Raw genomic sequence first — 6,000 nt, 5'->3', positions numbered from 1 at the left:
CTTGGCCTGCTTTACTTCTTTAAAGATATAGTACATTTCATCCAATCTCTTACGCGTAATACGTTCGTCTCGACTCCATCTTACCTCAGCAACCAATGCAACCTTCTCATTCGAAGTGTATTTGTTCCAATTAAACCCCTCATCCTCCTAAGTAACCGCCAGAGCTTGCTTTCTTTCTTTCGAAGAACCTTCATAGATTTGTGATCGATTAATCTTTGGCGGTTGTTCTCTGTTACGATGATAAATTGCTTTCTGATAGTAATCGTCATGGAACAGATTAACACTTTCATCACTGTAACACCCCGTGTTTTCGAATGTCAAAGTCAAAGTCAAAGTCCAAGTTAACTTTGACTTTCTTAGACAATAATTATCCGATTTTATGTTTTATTTGTATTATGTGGAGTAAGTGTTGTAATCAACAAAGAATCGAAGTAATCAAATGTTGAATCGACGCGAACCGACTTACGACTGTGATTTGTAGGAAGTAACAATGCGATAAAGTTAATCAATCAATAATCAAGCTAATCAAATCATCAATCGAACTCGAATCTTGAACTATGCGAATTTGGTGATATATTACTTGTGTGTGTGCCTTACGTGTTACATGTGCATGCTTATTTAATGTTTTGCGTGGTATTCAATCGAATCAATCGAAACTCGAATCGAAACCCGAATCTCAAATCGAATGCAATCGAAATCGAATTACGACGAATGGTAATGTAAGGATAGGGTGAAATATAGATGATTGTATGTTAGATATAGTAGTTGGGACTGAAAGTAATTTGAATAGGAAACTCTATCGTATTCGTATCATCTTCAATCGAAATCGAAATATCGAAAATCTTCGCACCGAACACTCGAACCAGGCTGTTGATCGATCAGGCTGTCAGCCGATCGAACGGCCCAGCCGATCGGACAGACTGTCCGATTGAGAAGGTTGTCCGATCGGGATGCCTGGCCGATCGGCCAACCCTTTCCTCTTTTGGAGCCTATAAATAGGGATGTCATTGTCATTCTTTCCACTTTTGGAAACTCTCTTACCGACCAGCTCGTGCTCCTCACCTTTTCTCAGATTTCTTCCAATTCCGGTAAGTTTTCATCCTAAATCTAGTACTTTCTTGATCAAAACATGCTCCTACACCTTTCTATCTTTCAAATCTTGATTTCCAACCGTGAAATCATCAAGATCTAAGCATTCTTGGATGATGTCATCATGGTGTTCTTCAAGAAAATCATGTTTTGGCTTCAATTCACCATGAATAGCTCGGATCCAATCGATTTCCACATAAACAAGCTAAGATCTATCAAGGATCTAAATATTTACATGATGTGAAGGATTGAAAGAAGGAATTCCAACTTTCTTTCAACTCTTTTACACTCAATGCCTTCAAACCGGTAGAAACGGAGCTTGAGTCAACTCACCAAAACATTCTAGTGGATGAGTGGTTCAAGATTCGGATTCTATCTACAAGGTTCACCGACTTTGGGTTACATGTGAAACTGCCATCCCGAATCGTTCACCAGCCGGACTTGGGTGATTCCTGTCCGAGCAGGAGAAACAAGTAAGGACGAAGGTTCCCCGGTTAAGCTCGTTGTCAAACTACCTCAACATAACGTCAAATAATCAGAACACCCAAGTGATAGACGAACAGGCCGACCAGGTCAGGATGGTGGCCGAACGGTGAGGCTGTTCGAACGAACAGCCCGACCGATCGGACATGCCAGCCGATCGACCAGACCAGCCGACCGGCTAGCATATGGCCCCACACTCTGACAATTTTATGAAGTATAGTATTGAACGAGATGATGTTCGATCGAACAGCTGTTTGTCAACATTACTCCTCGGATCATGAGATACTATGCTTCAACACTTAGTCGATTTTCAATTCGTTGGACGTATAGGAATGCCACCCGATCGAGCATGCTGTTCGATCGAGTATGCTGTTCGATCGAGTATACTGTTCGATTAAGTGACATCCTGCTGAGGACTACTACTGAAGTTCCTAACCGATCGGTTAAGCCGGCCGATTGAACAGACCGTTCGACCGATCGACCTGGAAGGTAAGAACACTTCAGTGTTCTCAAATACTACAACGAAAACTTCAAAAGTTCAAACCATCATACACAAACACATCCTACTCAAAGGAAGAAACAATCCACTCGAACAGTCCAGCCGATCGAACGAACTGTCTAGCCGAACGAACAACCCATTCGATCGAATCTACTATTCGATCGAACAGGCTGTTTGAACTACTTACACTCATTCTATGTGTTACTCATCATCATGCTATCGAACTGTTCAGGCTAACCCTACTCTCAAGCGCTCCCTTCAATCCATCAATCAATCGTTGTGAGTATACTCGATCCCTTTTTGCTTTCAGCACTTTTGGGTGTTACATACGTTACTTATATCAAAACACAATCGATCACACTACTCAAACTATTTGAACGCTAACCAATATGCATGTATTACGTGACTAAATGAATGCTTGTTGATTGCGTTTACACGTGGAATGTTGTCTACCTGCCTTAACGACGTAGTACTATAGTTTGGACGCAGCACCCGTTCACACGGGGGTTGTTAAGGACAATTACTTGCATGGATTACGGTGGTAATCATGTATTGTGAACCGTCTCGGACGGTCAACCCGCAGTCATTGGTATCGATAGGTCCATGTCGATAATTAACATGCTTCGTTTTCCTCTGTGTACGTGCTGGTTATGCGTAAACTATTTCGAACTCTATATGCTATTTTCAAACTTGTATGCTCACATTTACATTATATGTATTGACTTCATTTTAACGTATGTGACAGGTGTTTAAGATGTTTGCTTGCTAGGAAAGCGAGGCTAGAATAAAGCTCTAGAGGCCCCCAACAAATAGTTGTCTGTCAGGAAAGAGCAACTAGAGCATAGTTGTCTGTAGATCTTGTCAGGCTGGGTCTTTAGGAGCATTTGAACAATATTTATTTGTCTTATTTAAATCTGAGTTGTCGGAACAGAATATTTGGCTAGTTGTTATCTGTAATAATTTGTTTGTTATTTGGGACACGGTATGGGACGTGTTATTTAAACTGAATAGTGATGATAATTGTTATGGAAACCTCTAGACAATCTGTTTCGCTCAGTGCCATGCCCCGATGATTCCGCCATCGGTTGGGGTGTGACAGGTTGGTATCAGAGCCATAACTATAGGGAATTAGGCTAGACACGACCTAGTCCGGGTCGCTGTCTTAGAGACCTAGACTATAGTTAGGAACCAACGGACCGAGCTTATGTGCTAGATTCTGATATTCTTCGCTATCACTGCACTCGGATTTTCAAGTAAAGTCAAGCGATTTAGTCGAGATTAGGTGTGAAAGCCGCAAACTCTCGACTAAATTGTTTGATCAATGCTGATTTTATCAATCTATCGATGATTTCCTCATTATTTTCGATAACGAACGAGGAGAATTATACCAAATCAGGAGTGAAATCCATATTTTGATGAATAATCTCCTCAAATTTTACTAAAACAAGGAAGAAATTGCTAAGCCAGGGGTGAAACCCAAACCTTGGCAACTTATTCCAACTTTTACTCATCTCACCAAAGCCTTGACGGACTCCAACGACCTGAACTCACGAGTATGACATAGGGGAATATGTGTTGAATGCCCAAGAATCGAGGCAGAAACGCGACCCCGAAAGTCGAAAGGTGACGACAAGTCTATTGTGAATAGTCGAATCGCTTTGGGTAGTCGATGTCTAGTAGCCGCAGACAATCTACTTCTTGATTTTATGTGTTTCGATTCTGAGCCCGCAAGTGCCGACTCTGATGATTCGTCGATTTTATGTGCTTTATGTGTAATTATCTGTTTATGTGTTTAATTTTGGTACTTACTCGATTTTTGATATCACTTCAATCGACACACACGACTCGTATTGCTATTCTATCTCAAAACGCTAACAAGTCGCTATAGTTCTAGACAATACCATGATACGATATACGCTATACTATACTCGACATGATATACGACTATACGATACTATTCGATATGCTATACGCGATCACTATATACGAACGACACGCGAGCTTGGAATGATAGGTTTCTGTATTCTGACTGCATCAGTGATTAAATGCCTATGTGCTTATGTGCTTCTGTGTTTATGTGTCTCTGTGCTCTACGTGCCTATGTGCTTCTGTGATTATGTGAATTTGTGACTATGTACTTAAGTGATTACGTGATGCGTGTTTCGACGTGTTTCTAAGCTTTAGTAAGTAGTAGACGTGTGAGGTGAGATTCGATTTGTTGTGTCTGAGACATACGATGATGTCTGTTGCAGACCATGTCGTCCTCTGGACATCGAACCCCACTTACTCACCAAGAGAAGAGAGACAGGCGTCTCGCTACTATCATTGCCAAAAGTGTGGCAAAAGCTGTGAGCGATGTCTTTGAAAACGCCAGCAAATCGTCTGAGGAGTCACGAATCGATGCTCCTAAGGATGCCAACAAGACTGGTTTCAGCTTCAAACAGTTTAAAGCATGCGGGCCCAAGGAATTCACCGGGGAAGATGGCCCTACCGCCATGTTTCAATGGTTCGATTCGGTTGAAGTCACTCTGCGCCAAAGCGGCTGCCCTGAAAATCTCCGCACCCTCAATGTTACAGGCGTCTTCCAGTCCCGAGCTTTAGACTGGTGGGCGGCCGAACGAAACAAGCGCGGAAATGATGCAGCTTATGAGCTGACTTGGGAGGAGTTAAAGGCTATTATGATGGATGAATTTTGCCCTCCCCATGAACGCCAAAAGCTGGAGGACGAGTTTTGGAACATCAAGCAGAAGGATAGAGACAACACTGCTTTAACTGCACGCTTTAAACAGCTCAGCATCATTTGTCCCGACCAAGTCAAGACGTCAGACATGGCCATCAAGAAGTATATTCGAGCTCTACCCGATTGTGTTGCCGATTTCGTTCATGCTGCTAAGCCATCATCGATTGAAGAGACCTACCTGCATGTCGTTGAGATCAATGACAAGCGGGTAAAGTCTGGTTTTTGGGATAAGCATACCAAGTCTCTGCACCAAGCCACCACCACATCGACCGTCGACATCACCACTGCTCAACCCTCCAAGTCATCAAGAAGAAAGAAGAAGCACAACAACAACAGCTCCAGCAACAAGAACTGTGTTGTGGCAACGACTGCTGCTCCTCTGCAAGCCGTACAGGCTCAGCAGCAGTCGCACCATCGACAAGCTCCAGTGATCAATGCGCCGCCAGCTAAGCGCGCATACACAGGTCCCCACCCGCTCTGTCCGACATGCTCATACCATCACCCGGTGGGAATCACCTGTCGTTTCTGCGCCCACTGCAACCTCTACGGGCACTTCACTGCGAACTGTCGCTATGGCCCCCATCAAGCCCCGGATCAAGCCGCCACTCATCAAGCTCTACTTCCAGCCCCTCAAGGCCAACCTGCAGCTCAAGCACCCATGGTCAATGCTCGAGTCTGCTTTGCATGTGGTGATCCTAACCACTTTGCAAACATGTGCCCGAACAGGGTTGTGAAACAAGAACCCCAGCAGCAGCAGCAACAGCAGCAGCCTCAGCAGCAACAGCAAGCAGCCCGTGCCAGAACCTTTAACATCAACTCCCGTCAAGCCCAGGCTGACAACAACGTGGTTAATGGTACGTTCCTAGTGAATGGTATTTATGCATCATGTTTGTTTGATACTGGAGCCGATAATTGCTTTGTGTCATTTGAATTCGAGAAGCTCCTTAGTCGTAAACGCTCTTATCTCCCCTCATCATTCGAAGTCGAAGTTGCTACCAGAAAAACCGTCGTCGTTAACTCTGTTCTTCGTGATTGTACCCTAGAGCTCAACAATCACATCTTCCCAATCGACCTTATTCCGATGCAACTCAGAATTTTGACGTCATAGTAGGCATGGACTTTCTTCGCGAAAACCATGCTGAAGTTGTGTGCTTTGAAAAGATGATTCGATTCTCGCTCGCGAATGGTG

The sequence above is a fragment of the Helianthus annuus genome, chromosome 10 (assembly GCF_002127325.2).
Source record: "Helianthus annuus cultivar XRQ/B chromosome 10, HanXRQr2.0-SUNRISE, whole genome shotgun sequence".
Taxonomy (NCBI): Eukaryota; Viridiplantae; Streptophyta; class Magnoliopsida; order Asterales; family Asteraceae; genus Helianthus; species Helianthus annuus.
The sequence above is the reverse complement of the archived record's forward strand: the minus strand, read 5'-3'. Positions refer to the sequence as shown.